Raw genomic sequence first — 23,128 nt, forward strand, 5'->3', positions numbered from 1 at the left:
AGAGCTATGGTTTAGCGATGTGTTTGTGTGTCAGCTTGATAAGCAGTGAAGTATTCTGGTTAATATATAGTGTCAGTTTGGTCTCTTTGGTAGTTGGAACCTCAGTTATAAAATTGCCATCATCATATAGGCTTGAGACCATCTCTGTAATTTTTTATTCGATGACTGGTTTGGAAGGTTTAGGACACTGTGGGTGGAACCTATGCATGTTTGCATAGGGTGTAAAAGAAAGTTAACTTATTATGACCCAGAGGGGAAGGTAGTCAGCATCATTCCTCCAAGGTTTTTTCTCCAGTGTCTCCTCTGACTTCCTTCTGTGACAGACTGTGATCTGAAGTATAAGATAGCATGAAATCTTTGTTCCTCAAGTTACTTTAGTCATGATGTTTATTGCAGTGACAAAATGTGACTACAATTTGGTAGAATTAAAATTGTGTACTGGCACATCCAGTGCACTTTTAGCATTTAAACAAGTTAATTGAATGTGGATTAATACCAGAATTGTACTTGAAATTGAAAACAAATACTAAAGGAAAAATGTCTTAATTATGATTTTATTGCTATGAAGAGACTCCATGATCATGGTAACTCTTATAAAGGAAACCATTTAATTGGGCTGGATTAAAGTTTCAGAGATTTAGGGGATTATCACCATGGCAGGAAACATAGTGATATGCAGGAAGACATGATTCTAGAAAGGAGCTGAGAGTTCTTTATCTTGATCTACAGGAAGCAGAAGGAGACTCTAACACAATAGCAGAGCTTAAGCAAAGGAGACCTTAAAGCCCACCCCCACGGTGAGATGAACCTGAGATGTAGTAGATGAAAGACTTAAGTAACACCCAAAAACTACTATTCTGTGAAAGAAATCTAATAAAAAAATAACTCCTGATGGCATCCTACTATATTCATAGTATAGCATATACTATATACTTGCCTTCCTCAGTGATCATCAGAGTGGACTTCTCCAAGGAACCTTCCTGTCTCCATTTTGAAGGCAAGCCATTTTGTTGAATTGTTCTATTTGCTGTAAGACCTGAGTTTCTGTTTTTAAGTTTCTGTCTCCTGAGACCTGACCTACTCCAATCCCTGACATTCCCTTGCTTTTGAGAATACCATGATCCTCCTGAATACCATGATCCTCCTGAATACCATGATCCTCCTGAGTCAATGACCACTGACTACTTTTTATTTTATTCTACCTTGTACAAGAGCTCTGAGAAATGGATTCCACTTTGCTCCCTCTCTCAACTGTCTTAGGAGGCAATAGCTGACTAGTGTTCTGGAGTACCCACCAAAAGTCTAGTTTGTTTCAAATCCATCTCAAAAACAGTAATAGGGGTCTTATTTTTACCCAGTGGGATTATCATTTTCTTGATGCCCAGGTATGTTCAGACCACCCACACAAATGACAAAAGTTGGATCTTTACTCTGGGACTCTGAAGCTGAAGGACCAACTCAGGGGTACACACTTTGAGATATTGTAAGATTTCTCCAAGGCATGTTTTCAGTTTTACAGACTATCGGAGTGAACGACTATGCTGAGGAAAATGGCAAGCATCTATGGAGGCTTTTCCCTATAACCTGCCCAATAAGTGAAGAATATTTGCTCCTCCAGAATCCTACCCATTTCCCTGAAAGAGAATGTAAAACGTTGTTGTTCCAGGAAATCCCTACAATTTAGTCAGAGGAAAATCCTCCTTGCCTGACCAAACTTCCTCCCTCCAAAATTGTACAACTAATACTTCTTGGTGCTATATAAATTTGAATTATGAAACAGACCATTACTTCAGAAGCCAGGGAAGGAATCAAGGTTCACATAGATATCTTCTTGAAGCAGACATATTTAATCCTTGTCATTCAGTCTGGAATACCCCTTTGTTATATATCCAAAATCCTGGAACTCAAGATAATAGACCAGTATAAGACCTGAGAATAATCAGGTAGAAAACATTCCCTCATCCTTTACAGATCCCTACATTTTGCTTAATCTATTATCACCAGAACATAAAATTTATAAAGTTTATTGAACTTAAGGGATGATTCTTCTCCATCCTTCTGTCAAAATTATACCACTGCCTCTTTGTATTTGAGTGGGAGAGTCCTGAACTAGCTACACTGGAACAGCTAATCTTGACTAGACTGTCTTAAGGGAGCAAGAAGTTTCCCAATTTTTCAATGAAACACCAAACTAAGATTAAATCTTTTCTGCCATATGTAACCTGATATACCCTTACATTACCCTATGGATGATCTATGATTGGCTTCTAAAGATGAAGAGGCCTTTGGATACTCTAGGTCTATTAGGCTATATAGCTTCTAAAAAATGAGTGCAACAAATTTGCTCATTCCAGGTTACCTACTTGGAATATGAACCAAGAGAAGGGACAAGATTGTTTTTCCTGAACCAAATAGTACCTATAATGCAAATTCCATCCACAACCACCAAGAAACAAGTTACAAAGTTTCTGGAGGCTGTTGTTTATTGCTGTCTTTGGATACCTGAACTTGCTGAAATTGTCAAGCCTTGTACTTTGCTGTAGCTAGAGATAACACCACTTTGAATGGACTGCAGAACATGACTAGGCTTTTAGGAACTTTAAAAATGGTCTTAAAAAGGCTCTGCTTTAACTTTCCCAATTTGCTCCAAGTTCTTTCATCTTTATGTCCATGACAGAAAGGGCATTGCCACAGGAGTCCTGACTCATACTCTGGGTCTTTGGAAGGGGCTTGCATCTAATTCAAAGATACTGAGATACTGGATCCTGTAGATTTTGGTTGGGTCCCTTTTGAAGTAGTCATCATAGCTATCACAATTCTTGCAAAAAAAAAAAAAAAAGCTGACAAGCTTACATTGGGACAGGCTCTAACTGTAACGTCTCCACATGGTGTGGAATCCATGCTGATGTACACTACAAAATCATGAATGTCAAATGCTTATCTGACTTAGTATCAAAGCCTTGTTTTCCATGAGGACAGACTGACCATTGATAAATCCTTGGGTATCAATATCACTACCCTGATGAGGAACCCACCTAAGAGTGTTTGGAGATTATAGACATCATTTGAGGTACGTAACCCAACCTTACAGACATTCTTTTATCATCAGAGATGTAGAACTCTGGATAGATGGCAGAAGCTTTGTTCAAGAAGAAAGCAGATATGAGGAGGCAGCAACAGTGGACATGAACCAGAAGGATGTCATTTGAGTAGAAGCTTAACCAGGGCTATAACCATTAGAGGACAGAAATGATAGCTTTGACACAGGTTTTTAAATGGGCTAAAGGAAGAAAAATATGAGTGTCTATACAGGCAGCCATTACACTTTTTCCACAGCTTTTGTTCATGGGTAGGTATATAAGCAGAGCAGCTTACTCACATCAGAAGAAAAGACTATGAAAAACAAATATGAAATTATCCAGTTTCTGTAGGCTATCTGACTGCCAATTGAACTGGCCCTTTGGTGTACACTGGCCAGTACACCAAAAAGTCAAGTCTCAAGCACAAAGTAAAAAACATGCAGATCAAATCTCCAAAGTGATTTGGAAAAAAAATCACTTGGGATTTTTCAAAGTACCAAATCATCTTAGAGTTTTTTGCTGTTTCTAACACCCCACTCTGCCCTGACAATGATGTTTCTGAGTAAAATTGAGAGGCAATCAACTCAGATTTTTCCTTTGGTGTTGGGGAGAGCTGTGATGGAAAGTAGATTCTGCTGGTCAAAGAATCTGCACACCACACTGGCTAACTGCCTTCTGTGACTCTACGCATTAGTCGTGTAAGATCTTAGAATGCATCTGCCCTAGCTATATAGGCACTAAAAACTAACTTCGTATAGTTTCAGACTAATGCCTTATCTATGCCCAGGTAAATACCAAGAAGGATATGTTTCCCCCAGGAAAATGAAGCTAAGGTAATCTATGTGGTGAATTTGGGGAATTATACTTCACTGGGGTCAAGCCAGGACAACATGTCCATAAATATCCTCCAGTCTTTATTGGCACCATTATAGGAAGGGAAGAAGCCTTTTGATCCAGAAAAGAAACAGCACAGGTGGTAAAAAAGAAATAAACAATGGAAATTCTTCCCAGATTTGGGATTCCTCTATCTCTCAGGTCATATAATGGCCCAGTCTTCATGGTCAAGTTATCTCAATTGCCCTTTAAGATTATTAATGTCAGTTGAAAACTTCCTCAAAGCTCAGGAATAGTAGAAATAATTCATAGAACTTTAAAGGAGATTTCAACAAAATATATTCTTGTGACTGATTACAACTGGGCTTTCTTAATATCTTCTCAGGCCTGCTGTACCCCATACTGAAAAAGCTCTATCAACCACAAAATAGTCTATGGGAAAACATCTCCCATGCTGGTATGTTATCAGATTGCCCCCCCCCCCCGCCCCCATCTCCTTAAAAATCTGGAGTCCTTAAAAAGATTCCAATTAACCTTAGATAGGATTTGTTCCCCTCTAATTCAGGCTGCTTAAACTGTTGGGTATGACCTTCCTAACCATCTGTAATGACCGCGTTTGAGTGTTAATTTGACATTAGTTAGAGTCTTCAGAGACAACGGAGGCCCAGTTGAAGAAATGCCTCCATGAATTGAGGCATTTTTTTCAATTCATGATGAAGGGAAGAGGGGCCGACCCATGATGGATGGTGCCATTCTTGTTCTAGTGGTCCCAAGTTCTGTAAGAAAGCAGGCTGAGCAAGTCATGTGAAGCAAACCAGCAAGCAGTACCTGTTCATGGCCTCTGTACAAGCTCTTTACTCTAGGTTGCACCCCTGTTTGATTTCATGTTCTGACTTCCTCCAAAGATGAATTAAAGTCTGAAAGTGTAAGACAAATAAACCCTTTCCTTTCCAACTTGACTTTTGGTCATGGAGTTTTGGGCACAGTAGTAGAAAGCCTGACAAAGACCCAGAGACATTGCATTGGTCTGCCATTTCAAAACTGTCCTACTTGAACCTAGGTAGAAAGAACCTTACATTTTGATTCTCAATATGCCTATTCTTAGACTCATCACCCAAACTTCAAAAAGGAACCTAGGATTCCACCCTTGGGAGAGAAGCTCAACTGCCAGAGATGGAAAATGACTGAAAAGGGATCATTAGAAATCAAAGCAAGCACAAGGGAGGCAGGAAGGAGGGACTTGGGTGGGAAAGTGGACCAGGGTGGGAGGGAATACAGGGTAGAGGGGAACCTGCTCTGGTACTGGGTGAAAGAAAAGGACTGAAGCTCTGAAGGCAAGCAGAAAGAATGGAAACAGGCAACCTTGGAAGATAGGAGGTTGGGGGGGGGGGGGATCCTCTAGTGCAGCAGAGACCTGTGAGGTGAGAGATCTCAGGAATCAAAGGGACCTTAGATGAAATGCCTGACAGTAGTGAGAGGGAAACTTATAGAGCCTACCTCATATAGGAAGACAGGGCATCAACTGAGGGAGTGAGGGAGAGGGGGGCCATCACGTAGTCACAACTCTGACTCATAATTTTCCCTGTCCAAAGAATTACAAGGATGGAAATGAAAAGGAGCCTGAGGAAAAGAAGGTCCAGCAATAGGCTCAAGGTGTAATCCATCTCAAGGGGAAGTCCCAAGAGCTGACACTATTACTGAGGCTATGGGGCACTAACAAAAAGGGACCTAGCACACTGCACTCCAAAAGACCCATCAAGCAGCTGAAAGAGTCAGATGCAAGTAACCAATGCACAGAAGCAGCTGACACCTGTTGTTGAATTAGGGAAGTTTGAAAGAAGGTGAGGAGAAGGGCAATCCTGTAGGAGGACTGGAAGACTCAATTAATCTAGATCTCTGAGATCTGTCAGACACTGGACCATCAAACAGTCAGTATACACTAGCTGATATGAGGCCCCCCAACACACATACAATAGAGGACTGCTAGGACTGTGTTCATTCAGAGATGATGAACCTAACCCTCAAGAGACTGGGGGCCCCAGGGAGTTTGAAGGTCAGGTGTGGAGGTGGGGGAGACATCAACATAGAGAAAAGGGATGTGGAGGAAGTATGAGATGTGGGACAGAGTCGGGGAAATAAAATATGGTGTTTAAAAAAATTAATTAAAAAAGAAAGCAAATGATCTAAGGTGCAACTATCTACCATAGATTTGAGTATTGCATGGAGTAATCTAACTCACTAATCACAATGTAATAAGGACTTCAGCATAATGAAATAATTGTTAAAAGATTCTGGTAATGATGATTACTGATGTGCTAAAATAAGAAGGGGAAGAGAAGATCAATTAGTCCCTTCAACTAAACGTAATATACCCAGAAGAACCTTGTTCGCAACCAACATTGTAGTACAGAATATTTGACTGGCAGCACCTAGCATCAGAAAGTCAACAAGAAAACCCATTCTATGTCAGAGAAGAACCCCTTTTTCCCAGTTACTATAAATGTGTGTGTGTGTGTGTGTGTGTAAATTTTCATATAAAAATCATGCAAGGATTAAGGGGAATAAAGTGGAACATGCCCACACTGATGTTTTAAAAGTTTACTGATATTCCTGTTAATAATGAAAAGATAGTCTTCTATCAAGGATTTTACTGAAACAGAGAGTTTCTGTTTTTAAGTTTCGGTTTCCTAGAACCTGACCTGCCCCAACGAATGATCTGGACTTTTTTATTTTCTGAGAATACCCTCACCCTCTCTAATCATTGGCCACATGACAGTTTCCTTTCCTTTCCTTTCCTTTCCTTTCCTTTCCTTTCCTTTCCTTTCCTTTCCTTTCCTTTCCTTTCCTTTCCTTTCCTTTCCTTTCCTTTCCTTTCCTTTCCTTTCCTTTCCTTTCCTTTCCTTTCTTTTCCTTTCCTTTCCTTTCCTTTTTTCTGTTCTGTTCTTTTCTTTTCTTTTCTTTCTTTCCTTATCTCTCTCCATCTCCCTCTCTTTCTATCTTTATTTTGAGATTATTCTATAATTCCTAACTGCCCCATTCTCCCACTCAGTATTATAGCTCTGATTATGATTTTAGTCCTTAGAAAGGTCCTGAGAAATGAACTCAACAGCACTGCTCTCTCTCCAACCCCACTTAGAAGGCATTCAATGACCAGCTCTCTGGTATACCCTAATAAAATCAAGGTTGTTTCAAAGTTTGCTAAAAACTGTGGTGGTCTTATTCTTACCTGGGGTATTAATACTCCTGAGTAGGTGAGGAAGAGCTAGGTCTATTGAAGAGAGGGTCCACTGGACATGTTTCAGGGGAAGAGTTGTAACGTGATCAGCTAAGATGAATTAGGCAATTGCCATTCCATATTTCTGAAGAGAGTTCAAAAATAATCATTAAAGAGATACAAGTGGATGTTTTGGTTATAGAGTAGAGTCGAGAGATTTTATGGGATGGATGAGGGAAGAAAATTTTAAAAAAGTGATTACATTGATGATTCAGGGTGACAGTTTCTTTGCCAAGACTTCCACAAAAATGAGCTAGCAGAAGCATCAGGAAGCTAGGGAGTACCAAGAGATTGGAAGAGGAGAAAATGTAGAGCTAATGTAAATAATTGTATTTGGCCTTAGGTGAATAGGATCAAAGTTTCTTTTAGCCAGTTGCCTCATATCATCTAAAAGGTTTTATTTTTTTCAGACTTATCAGCAACAAATAGTATTTCATAGGGTGAAACTATCTAATAAAGTTGAGTTTATATGGAATGTTTTGTTTGGGCTAAGGGTGAAGTTCAGTAAGTAAAACCTTTACAAAAAAGTGTAAAAGCATAGGTATGTGGATAACAAGGAAAAGGTAATCAAGAAGCCTGGGGAGCAGAGTGGAGGGAAACAGAAGACCATTCATCGGAGGCTTGTGGTTGAATTTTTTTCTCATCCCTGTCTCTGCGTCCCATTTTGATACACCAGGATGTGTTGATCTGGAACCAGCATGTTACATGAGGAAGGCACAAATACTATTCTCAGTAGTACACAGATATAGTTCTTTTAAAATTTTGGAGTACTGTAGAAGTCAAGGAGTTCAGTTGATATGGAAGAATGTTTAAGCTGATCTGAGAAGGTGAGACAGAAAAGATAATTGTTACAAAACAGTCTCAGTCCAGCTGTTTTAGTTCTGTGTCCCCAGACAATTTTCATGGTGGTATGTAGCAGGAATTATTAAAGATGAACCAACTCTCCATGGTGGTGCCGGACAATGCTTCTGAGACCTGCCAGCCCGTCAATTTCTCACACTATGTCCCAGCAGGGTCCTGATCTGTGGGACCCAAGCTCCCTGGCTGTTCTTCCAACCTTGCTGTCTCTCCAGTGTAGGTACTGGCTACTGGCGTGATTCCCTGTGTTCATCTCGCTTCTACCCAGTGCCCACTCATTCGAAATACCTGGTAAAGTATGACTCTTAGTCTTAGTTATCCGATTGCATTTATGTATATGAAACTCACGATTACAAGATGTCAATTTACAATGATTAAAGTCTTATCCCAATTTCTATACTTTAGATAATCTAACATCTGATTACATCTCGATAGAAGTATTTCTCTCTCCCCCATGCTCATGCGTCTGGTCTCTGACCTCCCAACTCTAGCTCTACCTCCTCTTTCCTCTTCAATCACAGGCTTATCATTGCCTCAGTGTGATTGGATAGGAAATATCTTACAACAGTGGTGAGAAAATGGATGAATTGGATTGCCCATATCCATTTGTCCCTTCACTCAAAGTGCTTTGGGAACCTTGAAGAAAGTGGTCTATTAGTATCTTTTTTATGGCTGACAGAAGTGTGATGAGGAAGAATCAATTAGAGTTCCTTAGAACAGGCTCCATCCAAGGGTCCAAAGATTCAGAACTTAAGTCAGGAGGTAATAACTATACACTATTGTGTGGAATATTAAGAGAAAAAGTCACATGAGGAAAATTTTTACATCTAGATGAACATAAACCAATATGACCTAAGGTTAAATGTAATTATACAGCATGCTGGATCAGGTAGCAAAGTTCTGTAGATGGATAGGGTAATTGTACTTAGCTGCTTGTTTAAATCTGACTCATATATAAGGATGGGATATCTCTCCATTTTTTGAGGTCTTCTTTGATTTCTTTCAGGATCAATCATCTAGATGCTTTGTAAATGAATTCAGCATCCAAGGAATGAATCAGTTGTTCTCATTGTTTTACAAATATTGTTTTACCAATGATGGATCTTGTATATTTGTTTTAAATTTTAATAATCTGTGCTCATTTTTAAATTTTATTTAATGTTTTTAAATAGTACAGATTTTTGCCTCTTTCAGGGTCCACCTTCTGACTGTTCTATATCCCAAATCTTCTCACTCCCCACCCCTGTCTCCACAAGTATATCTCCACCCCCCCATTCCACCAGAATATCCCCACATCTCTACTCCCCATCCCAGCAGACCTTCCCACTCACTGGGGCCTCCAGTCTCTTGAGGGTTAAGTGCATTTTCTCTGGCTGAGTCAAGACCTAGTGTTCCTCTGCTGTATATGTGTTTAGGGCCTGATATCAGCTGGTGTATGGTACCTGTTTGGTGGCCCAGTGTTTGAGAGATCATAGGGGTCCAGGTTAGTTGAGACTGCTCATCCTCCTACAGGGTTATCCTCTTCCTCAGCTTCTTCCAGCTTTTCCCTAATACAACCACAGGGGTCATCAGGGGGAGGGAGGATGGGATAGGTGGTTTCCAGGAGGGAGGGGAACAAGGAAAGGGGATAATATTTAAAATGTAAATAAAGAAAATATCTAATAAAAGTATTAAACTAAATTAAAAAAATAAAAAGAACTGTTTTCACTATTCTGGGTTTTTTGCTTTTTGAGGGGAATTTGAAAAATGTTCTTTCTTGTTTTTAAAGAATTACGTTTTTAAAGAAAGATAGGGATAGAGTTAAATTTGTTGATTGCCTTTGGTAGGATGGCAATTTTTACTATGCTAATTCTGCCAATCCATGAAGATAGGATATCTCTCCATTTTTGAGGTCTTCTTCAATTTCTCTCATGAGAGACTTGAAGTTATTGTCATACAGGTCTTTCACTTGTTTGGTTAGAGTTACACCAAGATATTTTATATTATTTTAGGCTATTTTAATTGGTATTGTTTCCCTAATTTCTTTCTCAGCCTGCTTATTATTTGTATAAAGGAAGGCTACTGATTTATTTGAGTTAATTTTATATACAGCCACTTTTCTGAAGTTGTTTATCAGCTGTAGTAGTTCTCTGAAAGAATTTTGGGCATCATTCATATATACTATTATCTGCAAATATTGATACCTTTATATTTCTTTGCCAATTTGTATTCCCATGATCTCTTTTTGTTGTCTTATTGTTGTTGCTAGTACTTTGGGTACTATATAAAATAGATATGGGGAGAGTTGACATCCTTGTCTTTTCTCTGACTTTAGTGGGATTGCTTCAAGTATATCTTCATTTAATGTGATCTTAGCCGTCAATTATTTTTATTATGTTTAGATATGGGCCCAAAGTTCCTGACTTTCTAACAGTTTTAACATAAAGCAGTGTTATATTTCTTTCTAATGCTTTTTCAGCATCGAATGAGATGATCATATATTTTTTAAAAGTTTGTTTATATAGTGGATTATGTTAATGGATTTTCATATATTTAACCAAGCTTGCATCTCTGGGATGAAGCCTACTTAAATGTGGTAAATGACAGTTTTGATGTATTCCTGGATTTGGTTTGCAAGAATGTAATTGAATATTTTTGCATTGATAAATGTCTCAAGCTCTCTCTCTCTCTCTCTTTTTTTTTGTTGCATCCTTCTGTAGTTTAGGTATCAGAGTAACAGTGACATCATAGAATGAATTAGGTAGTGTTTCGTCCGTTTCTATCTTATGGAATATTTTGAGGAATGTTGGTATTAGGTCTTCTTTGAAAGTCTGGTAGAATTCTGCTCAAAAGCTATCTGGTCCTAGGTTTTTTTGGTTGGGAGGTATTTAATGACTTCTATTTCCTCAGGGGATATGGGCCTGTTTAGATAGTTTAACTGCTTTTGATTTACCCATGTTATATGCTATTTTTCTCGAAAATTATCCATTTCATCTAGATTTTCCAGTTCTGTTGAGTATAGGCTTTTGTAGGATCTAATGATTTTTTTTGAATATCATCCCTTTCTTTTCTTATGTTTCCCTTTTTATTTCTTATATTGTTAATTTGGATACTGCCCCTGGGCCCTTTAGTTAGTTTTGTTACTAATTTATCAATCTTATTGATTCTCTCAAAGAAGTAGCTCTTGGTTTTGTTGATTCTTGGTATTATTCTCTTTGTTTCTTTGTTTCTTTTCTTCTTATTTTTTTAGATAATTTCTTTATTTACATTTCAAATGTTATCCCATTTCCTCATTTCACCTCCAAAACAACCCTATCACCCAGCCCCCTGCTCTCTAACCCACCCACCCACTCCCACTTACCTGTCTTGGCATTCCTCTATACTGGAACAGAAAGCCTTCTCAGAATCAATGGCCTCTTCTCACTTTGATGTCCAACAAGGCCATCCTCTGCTAAATAAGCTGTTGCCATGGGTCTCTCCATGTCTACACATTGGTTGTTGGTTTAATCCCTGGGAACTCTGAGGGGACTGGTTGGTTCATGTTGCAGTTCTTCCTATGGAGCTGCAAGTTCCTTCAGATCTTTGGTCCTTTCTCTAGCTGCTCCATTGGAGACCTTGTGCTCAGTTCAATGGTTGGCTGAGAACACCCACCTCTGTATTTGTTAAGTACTTACTCTTCCTTGCCTGCTTGCCTTGTGGGACTGAGGAACTGCTAGATCCTTGGAGTTCCATCCACTGCTAATGCTGACCATTGTTGGGGAGTTGGACTACAGACTGTAAGTCATCAACAAATTCCCTAACTATATAGAGACTGCCCATACGTTCTGTGACTCTTAGAGAACCCAGGCTAATACAGAAGAAGCCTCTCAGGAGACAGCTATATCAGGCTCCTGTTAGCAAGCACTTGTTGACATCCACAAGAGTGTCTGGGTTTGGTGACAGTATATGGGATGTATCCCCTAGTGGGGCAGTCTCTGGATGGTCTTTTCTTCAGTTTCTGCTGCACAATTTGCTTCTGTATCTTCTCCTATGAGTATTTTGTTCCCTCTTCTAAGAAGGACCAAATTATCCATACTTGGTTCTTCCTTCTACTTGAGCTTCTTTGGTCTATGAATTGTACCTTGGGTATTCCAAGCTTCTGGGCTAATATCCACTTATCAACGAGTACATACCGTGTGTGTGCTTTTGTGATTGGGTTACCTCACTGAGGATAATATTTTTCTAGTTCCATCCATTTACCAAGAATTTTATGAGTTTATTGTTTTTAATAGCTGAGTAATTGTGTAACTCTACCACATTTTCTGTATCCATTCTTCTGTTGATGGACATCTGGGTTCTTTGGAGCTTCTGGCTTTTATAAACGAGGCTGCAACTCCCCAACAATAGGTCATGTGTCCTTATTACATATTGGAGAATACTCTGGGAATATACTCAGGAGTGTTATAGCTGGGTCCTCTAGTATAACTATGTCCAATTTTCTATGGAGCTTCTAAACTAAATTCCAGTATAGTTGTACCAGCTTGCTGTCTCACCAGCAATGGAGGAGTGTTCCTCTTTTTCCACATCCTTGTCAGCATCTGCTGTCCCCTGAGAATTTATTTTTAGTCATTCTGATTGGTGCAAGGTGAAATCTCAGGGTTGTTTTGATTTGCATTTCCCTGATGACTAAGGATGTTGAACTTTTTTTTAGGTGCTTCTCAGCAATTTGGTATTCATCAGGTGAGAATTCTTTGTTTATCATTGTACCCCATTTTTAATGTTATTTGATTCTCTAGAAAATTGCTTCTTGAGCTCTTTGCATATATTGGATAGTAACCCTCTTTCAGATGTAGGGTTGGTAAAGATCTTTTCCCAATTTCTTGGTTGATGTTTTTTCCTATTGGCAGTGTCCTTTGCCTTACAGGAACCTTGAAATTTTATCAGGTCCCATTTGTCCCTTCTTGATCTTAGAGCATAAGCTATTGGTGTTCTGTTCAGGCAATTTTCCCCTGTGTCTATGTGCTCGAGGAGCTTCCACACTTTCTTTACTATTAGTTTCATTGTCTCTGGTTTTATGTGGAGGCCCTTGATCAACTTGGCCTTGAACTTTGTACAAAAAGATAAGAATTGATTGATTTTCATTCTGCAAGCTAACTGCCAGTTGAACTGCCAGTGCCATTTATTGAAAATGCTGATTTTTCCCCCAACGGGATGCTTTTAGCTCTTTTGTCAAAGATCAAGTGACCACAGGTATGTGGATTCATTTCTGGGTCTTCAACTCTATTCCATTGATCTACATGCCTCACTGTACCAATACCTTGCAGGTTTTACCACTATTGCTCTATATTGCTTGAGGTCCAGAATGCTGATTCCCCCAGAAGTTCTTCATTGTTTAGTATAGTTTTTGCTATCTTGGGATTTTTGTTATTCCAGATGAATTTGAGGATTAGCTCTTTCTAGCTCTATGAAGAATTGAGATGGAATTTTGATAGGAAATTCATTAAATCTGCATTTTGCTTTTGGCAAGATGGCCATTTTTACTATATTAATCATGTCAATCCAAAAGCATGGGAGATCTTTTCATCTTCTGAGGTCTTCTTTGATCTCTTTCTTCAGAGACTTGAAGTTCTTGTTGTACAGATCTTTTGCTTATTTGGAAACAAGTGAGTTACATGAAAATACTTATTATTGTTTGTGACTTGTGAAGAGTGTCAGTTTCCTAATCTCTTTCTTAGTCTGTTTATGCTTTGAGTAAGTATAGGAAGGCTACTGATTTCTTTGAGATAACTTTTTATCTGGCCACTTTTTCTGTAGATGTTTATCACCTGTAGGAGTTGTCTGGTGGAATTTTTGGAGTCACTTAACTATACTATCATATAATCTACAAATAGGTGATGGTTTGAATTCTTCCTAGAATACATGTTGTCTTTGTTTCTATTTGTTTTTTTTCTTCCTTGAGTTTGACTGTTTCCTGACTTGTAGTCCTCTTAGGTAAGTTTGCTTTCTTTTGTTCTAGAGCGCTCAGGTGTGCTGTTATATTGCTAGTGTAGGATCTCTTCAATTTTTTTTTTTTAACCAGGGTGCTTAGGGATGTGAGTGTTCCTCTTAGCACTGCTTTCATTGTGTCTAATAAGTTTTAGTATGTTGTGTCATCATTTTCATTGAATTCCAGGAAGTCTTTAATTTCTTTCTTTATTTATTCCCTGACAAAATTATCATTGAGTTAAGATTAGTTCAGTTTCCACGAGTTTGTGGCTTTTCTGTTGTTTTTGTTGTTATTGAATATCACCCTTAGACCATGGTGATATGATAAGATACATTAGGTAATTTCAATCTTCTCTCAGTTGAGGCTTATCATGTTACCAATTATATAGTCAATTTCATAAAAAATATCATGAGTTGTTGAAATGAAATTATATTTTTTGTTTGTTTTAGGGTGAAATGGGTAGATATCTTTTAAATCCATTTGGTTCCTAACATCTATTCACTGTGTATCTGTTTATTTTCTATTTCAACGATCTGCTCATTAGTGAGAATGGCATGTTGAAGTCTTCTACTATTATTGTATGAGGTTCAGTTTGTGTTTTGAGCTTTTGTAAAGTTTCTTGAATTTGGAGTGTAGATGTTCAGAATTGAGACTTTATCTTGCTGGATTTTTCCTTTGATGTATATGAAGTGTCCTTTCTCATCTTTTTTGTCAACTTATTTTTGAAATCTATCTTATTGACTATTAGTACGGAAACCCCAGCTTGTTGCTTGGGACCATTTGCTTGGATGACTTTTTTAATCTGAGGTAGTGAGTGGCTTTCTTTCTTATTGAGGTGTGTTTATTCTATGATATAAAATTCACTATCTTGTTTGTGTATCCAGTCTGTAAGCTTATTTCTTTTTATAAGTGAGTTCAGTCCATTAATATTGAACAATATTAAATACAGATGGTTGTTCATTCCTGTTAATGTTTGTTTTTGTAGGGGGCTTAATGTGCATGCAGTTCTCTTCTATTGGTTTTATGTGAGGTGCTTAGTATCTTTTGTTTGGTCTAGGTACAATCCTTGTGTTGGAATTTTCCTTCTAGAATCCTCTGTAGGGCTGGATTGGTAGATATATACAGTGTAAATTTGGTTTTGTCCTGGAATATTTTGGTTTCTCCATCTATGCTGATTGAAGGTTTTGCTTGCTATCATAGCCTGGGCTGGCATTTGTGTTCTTTTAGAGTTTGCATGACCTCTGGCCAGGCTCTTCTGTCTTTTAGTGTTTTTGTTGAGAAGTCTGTTGTAATTCTGGTAAGTCTGCCTTTATATGTTACTTCTCCCTTTCCCTTTCAGCTTTTAATATGCTTTGTTCTGTGAATTTAGTGTTTGGATTACTATGTGACCAGATAGTTTTCTTTTCTGTTCCAATTTATTTAGTGTTCTTTAGGCTTCTTCTACATTTATAGCCACCTCTTTCTTTAGGGTAGGGAAGTTGGTTTTTCCCTATAATTTTGTTGAAGACATTATCAGGTCCTTTAAGATGGCAATCTCCATTCTCCTCTATTCCTATGATTCTTAGATTTTGTCTTTACTTTGTTTCCTGGACGTTTTGGGTAAGGAGGTTTTTTTTTTTTTTTTTTTTTTTTTTTTTTTTTTTTTTTTTTTTTTTTTTTACATTTTTGAATATTCTTTGACAGTTGTGTTAATCTCTTCTAATATCTTCTTGTTAATATCTTCTACAACTGAGAGTCTCTCTCCTGTCTTGCATTCTGTTGGTGATGCTTACATCTGTAATTCCTTATCTGATCCTAGGTTTTCAAGTTCAGTGTCTGCCTCCATTTGTGTTTTCTTTATTGTTTCTACTTTCACTTTTAGGTCTTGTACCACTTTTTTCAATTCTTTCACCCATTTGATTGTGTTTTTCTGCATTCCTTTAAGGAATTTATTTTTTCATTCTTTTAGGGCTTCTATCTGCTTACCTGTGCTTTCCTGTATTTCTTTCAGTGAGTTATTTATATCCTCTTTAAAGGACTCTATTATCTTCATGAAATACAATTTTAGGTCAGCTTCCTGATTCTCAGCTGGGTTGGTGTGTTCAGGGCTTGCTGTGGTGGGAGAATTTGATTCTGATGATGCTCATGTATATAGGCTTCTGTTGCTTATGGTTGTATGCTAGCCTCTTGCCATCTGGTTATCCCTAGTGTTTGCTGGTCTGGGTGTCTCTGTATGGAACCTGCCTCTTTTGTCCCTTTGCTGCTTTAGGCCTCCTCATGGGCCTGTGAACCTGCATGTATCAGACCTCCTATGGGGCTTTCTGACTGTGGCATCTTCAGAGGGACTGAGGAGCTGTTTATATGTTTCTCTGGATACAGATCTCCTGGGAGGCCTTCAGACTCTTAGGCCACAAGAGCAGTCAGGCTGTTGCCCTGTGTGTAGATGTGGAGGCCTATGGACTGTGGTTTCTTTTTCTCTGTGTACAGCAGAACTCCAGAGAGGCTTTCACACTCTTTGGTCAGTTGCTCTGCGTGCTGTTGAGGCCCTGGGAGGTCTTCAGACTGTTATGTCAGTTGTCTATTTGCCTTGTTTGCAGAGTTAACCCTGGGATGCCTTCAGGAAGTGGTGACAATCTGCCCTGGAGTGAAATTCAGGGGAGAGGAGATTTTTGGGGTGATGTGTCCTTAGTCCACTGGGCTCTCAGCAGTGGCTGTAGGCCTTTGGGAGTGTTCTTACCAGTTACCCTGTTTGCAACAGACTTCCTATAATGCCTTCATGCTATGGTATCTTCAGGGGAGTAGAGTCATTAGCCATTTGCTCCACAGAAGGTGCTGATAGGAAGGGCATATATGCTCTTATTTAATAATAATAAAAAAACTAAAAATACAATATTTTAAGTAAAATAAAATTTATGGTTAGAAACAATATAATAGGTAAAGTTCTTAAAAATTAAGACTTATTTTAAATGATAATATCTACTATTTGAAACTGTACTTAAATGTTTAAGTACATATATATATATATATTCCAAGGGAAAATTTAATTATTAATTTTTATTTCCCCCAAATAAATGATTTTTTTATTTTCAATTTGAAAAATGTACTCCCAGAGGCATTTTTACCTTGTCAAATGTAAATGATTCACTTTACAATGTTTTCTAAAATTAGCTCTATGAACAATATCCTCTTAAAAATGTCTAAATTTTGATGCCATAAGTGCAATCCATAGATGAAAAGATGAAAGATGAAAGCTGTCTATCAGGTCAAATCTGTAATCAATAATTTACATCATGCACTGAATTAACAAAGTCGACCAACGCCAACTCCTTACTGATTTGTTCAGTGAACAAATTTCTAAGTCAGCACATAGCTACAGCACTAAGCATATTTCTTAACATCATTTTATTTTAAAATAGATTGGTTGTTTAGAAGAATAATTTGTAAAACAAGCTAACCAATTAAATGAGCCTTAGTAAATATTGGCTTTTGGAATTTCTTAGAAAATATCTACAAGTATCTTTACAAAGAACTGTGTAATCCTGGTAGTCTTCACAATGAGTATGTAGACACCTGGCCCTAGAGCACTCTACCTAGGTACACTAGATTAGATACTCAGAGCACCATATTGAGCCCATGTTAGAGAGAATTTTCTTCATCTATATCATCTTCTACAGATGAATCTGAAGGTTTAGGATATCACTTAATAGAATCACTCACTGATTCTAAAGAAATAAAACTAATTGTCAAAGACACAGCTTGCATATTGGGAATAACATTCCAATCCTGTGAGTATCTGGCATTTTCCGCTGATGAGGGAACAGTGCTGGTTAGGTTGGGTATAGACTCTGAAATTATCTTCTGCTAAGAGGAAGAACTGAAAGCCAGGATAAAGGACATGGTTAATTGAACTGGCACGCAGGTCCAATATCAATCAGGTGTTAGCCTTAGATATAAGGTTCCCCTGTTCATAGCATCCTCATATGTCAGTTGTGGATACATTGAGGATTGAATAACTTTATCTGTCTCTCTGTAGTTTGTGACATTTAGAATATATGTGCAGACTCTTAGACCTTCCACAAGGCAAGATAATTCATCCTACATGTCATGTTTTACATAAGGAGCAACTCATTTTTACATAAGCAGGAGGATTATTTTGGTTTGGCTACATGGCCAGGGCTGGTCAGGCCTACACAGTCAGAGGCAGAAGCAGTAGATTTCTGGCATGACTTCTTTCCCATCCATTCTTGTCCTGTAATAAGCCTAGTATGTAGCTTCATCTGGTGGGATGGTGTTCTATTCAAGTGAACTTGTGCACCAGTCAAAGGAACTATTTGAGCCTGGGTGTTTTCTACCATGCAAATGTGTTGAAAATTTAACTAATTTTATTTAAGCTTCAACCTTTTATAACCAAGTTTTAAAATATGCATGATTTTGAATATTATTTTACATTAAACAAACTTTAAGTTTACCTTAAAATCATTTGACATATTTGTTTCAGGCTTAATTTGACAACATATGCAGAATACTATATGATAGTGGAATAAGAGAAGACTATTTGGTAGAAAATAAGAATTGTTCTCTCCCTCCAACCTGTAAATAAATTACATTGTATCTGTAAATAAATTACATTGTACTTAGCATGATTGATCATTAACTTTTCTTAATTATCTTTGGCAGATCATAATTATCTTTTATAAGATACTGATTTTATACTTTATTTCTTTTAAGTTTGAATGTTAAAAATTTAATTCTTAAATTAAACATCCTTTTATATTAAAGTAAAGTTTAAGCTCTAAATATAGTCCTCAGAAAAACTCATCGCTTCACTTTCCTGATCCTTTTATAATGAACTTTTTCAAAATGTCAGGTTTTTTTTTTTATTCGATATAATTTATTTACATTTCAAATGATTTCCCCTTTTCTAGCCCCCCCACTCCCCGAAAGTCCCGCAAGCCCCCTTCTCTTCCCCTGTCCTCCCACCCACCCCTTCCCACTTCCCCGTTCTGGTTTTGCTGAATACTGTTTCACTGAGTCTTTCCAGAACCAGGGGCCACTCCTCCTTTCTTCTTGTACCTCATTTGATGTGTGGATTATGTTTTGGGTATTCCAGTTTTCTAGGTTAATATCCACTTAGTAGTGAGTGCATACCATGATTCACCTTTTGAGTCTGGGTTACCTCACTTAGTATGATATTCTCTAGCTCCATCCATTTGCCTAAGAATTTCATGAATTCATTGTTTCTAATGGCTGAATAGTACTCCATTGTGTAGATATACCACATTTTTTGCATCCACTCTTCTGTTGAGGGATACCTGGGTTCTTTCCAGCATCTGGCAATTACAAATAGGGCTGCTATGAACATAGTAGAACATGTATCCTTATTACATGGTGGGGAGTCTTCTGGGTATATGCCCAGGAGTGGTATAGCAGGATCTTCTGGAAGTAAGGTGCCCAGTTTTCGGAGGAACCGCCAGACTGATTTCCAGAGTGGTTGTACCAATTTGCAACCCCACCAGCAGTGGAGGAGTGTTCCTCTTTCTCCACACCCTCTCCAACACCTGCTGTCTCCTGAATTTTTAATCTTAGCCATTCTGACTGGTGTAAGATGAAATCTTAGGGTTGTTTTGATTTGCACTTCCCTAATGACTAATGAAGTTGAGCATTTTTTAAGATGTTTCTCCGCCATCCGAAGTTCTTCAGGTGAGAATTCTTTGTTTAACTCTGTACCCCATTTTTTAATAGGGTTGTTTGGTTTTCTGGAGTCTAACTTCTTGAGTTCTTTATATATATTGGATATTAGCCCTCTATCTGATGTAGGATTGGTGAAGATCTTTTCCCAATTTGTTGGTTGCTGATTTGTCCTCTTGATGGTGTCCTTTGCCTTACAGAAACTTTGTAATTTTATGAGGTCCCATTTGTCGATTCTTGGTCTTAGAGCATACGCTATTGGTGTTCTGTTCAGAAACTTTCTCCCTGTACCGATGTCCTCAAGGGTCTTACCCAGTTTTTTTTTCTATTAGCTTCAGAGTGTCTGGCTTTATGTGGAGGTCCTTGATCCATTTGGATTTGAGCTTAGTACAAGGAGACAAGGATGGATCAATTCGCATTCTTCTGCATGCTGACCTCCAGTTGAACCAGCACCATTTGTTGAAAAGGCTATCTTTTTTCCATTGGATGTTTTCAGCCTCTTTGTCGAGGATCAAGTGGCCATAGGTGTGTGGGTTCATTTCTGGATCTTCAATCCTGTTCCATTGATCCTCCTGCCTGTTACTGTACCAATACCATGCAGTTTTTAACACTATTGCTCTGTAGTATTGCTTGAGGTCAGGGATACTGATTCCCCCAGATTTCCTTTTGTTGCTGAGAATAGTTTTAGCTATCCTGGGTTTTTTGTTGTTCCAGATGAATTTGATAATTGCTCTTTCTAACTCTGTGAAGAATTGAGTTGGGATTTTGATGGGTATTGCATTGAATCTGTATAGTGCTTTAGGCAAAATGGCCATTTTAACTATATTGATTCTACCGAATCAATATAGTTCTTGTCATACAGATCTTTCACATGTTTGGTAAGAGTCACCCCAAGATACTTTATACTGTTTGTGGCTATTGTGAAGGGGGTCATTTCCCTAATTTCTTTCTCAGCCTGCTTATCCTTTGAGTATAGGAAGGCCACTGATTTGCTTGAGTTGACTTTATAACCTGCCACTTTGCTGAAGTTGTTTATCAGCTGTAGGAGCTCTTTAGTGGAGTTCTTTGGGTCACTTAGGTAGACGATCATGTCGTCTGCAAATAATGATAGTTTGACTTCTTCCTTTCCAATTTGTATCCCTTTGACCTCCTTATGTTGTCGAATTGCCCGAGCTAGTACCTCAAGTACAATATTGAAAAGATAAGGAGAAAGGGGGCAGCCTTGTCTGGTCCCTGATTTCAGTGGGATTGCTTCAAGTTTCTCTCCATTTAGTTTGATGCTGGCTACCGGTTTGCTGTATATTGCTTTTACTATGTTGAGGTATGGGCCTTGAATTCCTGTTCTCTCCAAGACTTTAAGCATGAAGGGATGCTGAATTTTGTCAAATGCTTTTTCAGCATCCAATGAAATGACCATGTGGTTTTGTTCTTTGAGTTTGTTTATGTAGTGGATTGTATTGATGGATTTCCGTATATTGAACCAACCCTGCATTCCCGGGATAAAGCCTACTTGATCATGGTGGATGATCGTTTTGATGTGTTCTTGGATTCGGTTGGCAAGAATTTTATTGAGTATTTTTGCATCGATGTTCATAAGGGAAATTGGTCTGAAGTTCTCTTTCTTTGTTGGATCTTTGTGTGGCTTTGGTATCAGCGTAATTGTGGCTTCGTAGAAGGAATTGGGTAGTGTTCCTTCTGTTTCTATTTTGTGGAATAGTTTGAAGAGTATTGGTGTTAACTCTTCTTTGAAGGTCTGCTAGAATTCTGCACTGAAGCCATCTGGTCCTGTGCTTTTTTTGGTTGGAAGACTTTCTATGACTCCTTCTATTTCTTTAGGCATTATGGGACTGTTTAGATGGTCTAGTTGGTCCTGATTTAATTTTGGTATTTGGTATCTGTCAAGGAAATTGTCCATTTCCTCCAGATTCTCCAGTTGTGTTGAGTATAGGCTCTTGTAGTAGGATCTGATGATTTTTTGGATTTCCTCAGTTTCCGTTGTTATATCTCCCTTTTCATTTCTAAGTTTGTTAATTTGGATACTTTCTCTGTGCCCTTTGGTCATTCTGGCTAAGGGTTTATCTATCTTGTTGATTTTCTCAAAGAACCAGCTCCTGGTATTGTTGATTTTTTGTATGGTTCTCTTTGTTTCTACTTGATTGATTTCGGCCCTGAGTTTGATGATTTCCTGCCTTCTACTCCTCCTGGGCGAAATAGCTTCTTTTTGTTCCAGGGCTTTCAGGTGTGTCATTAAGCTGGTAATGTATGCTCTCTCCATTTTCTTTTTGGAGGCACTCAGGGCTATGAGTTTTCCTCTTAGCACTGCTTTCATTGTGTCCCATAGATTTGGGTATGTTGTGTTTTCATTTTCATTGTGTTCTAAAAAGTCTTTAATTTCTTTCTTTATTTCTTCCTTGACCAACGTATCATTGAGTAGAGTATTGTTCAGTTTCCACGTGTATGTGGGCTTTCTGATGCTTCTGTTGCTATTGAAGACCACTTTTACTCCATAGTGATCAGATAGGAGGCATGGGATTAGTTCGATCCTCTTATATTTGCTGAGGTCTGTCTTGTGACCAATTATATGGTCGATTTTGGAGAAGGTACCATGAGGTGCTGAGAAAAAGGTATATTCTTTTGTTTTAGGATAGAATGTTCTATATATATCTGTTAAATCTAATTGGTCCAAAGCTTCAATTAGTTTCATTGTGTCCCTGTTTAGTTTCTGTTTTCCTGATCAGTCCATTGAGGAAAGTGCAGTGTTGAAGTCACCCACAATTATTGTGTTAGGTGCAATGTGTGCTTTTAGTTTTAATAAAGTTTCTTTTACGAAAGAGGGTGCCCTTGCATTTGGGGCATAGATGTTCAGGATTGACAGTTCTTCTTTTTGTATTTTTCCTTTGACCAGCAAGAAGTGTCCCTCAGGGTCTCTTTTGATGACTTTGGGTTGAAAGTCAATTTTATCTGATATTAAAATGGCTACTCCAGCTTGTTTCCTGAGACCATTTGCTTGTAAAATTGTCTTCCAGCCTTTTACTCTAAGGTAGTGTTTGTCTTTGACCCTGAGGTGTGTTTCCTGTAAGCAGCAAAATGTAGGGTCCTGTTTACATATCCATTAAGTTAGTCTGTGTCTTTTTATTGGGGCATTAAGTCCATTGATGTTAAGAGATATTAAGGAATAGTGATTGTTACTTCCTATCATTTTTGACGTTATTTTTTAAATTTGAATGCTTAACTTCTTTTGGGTTTGATGAAAGGTTACTATCTTGCTTTTTCCAGGGTGAAGTTTCCCTCCTTGTATTGGTGTTGTCCTCCTATTATCCTTTTTAGGGCCGGGTTTGTGGATAGATATTGGGTAAACTTGGTTTTGTCATGAAATATCTTAGTTTCTCCATCTATGGTGATTGAGAGTTTTGCTGGATATAGTAGTTTTGGTTGGCATTTGTGTTCTCTTAGAGTCTGCATGAGATCTGC

The sequence above is a fragment of the Apodemus sylvaticus genome, chromosome 11 (assembly GCF_947179515.1).
Source record: "Apodemus sylvaticus chromosome 11, mApoSyl1.1, whole genome shotgun sequence".
NCBI lineage: Eukaryota > Metazoa > Chordata > Mammalia > Rodentia > Muridae > Apodemus > Apodemus sylvaticus.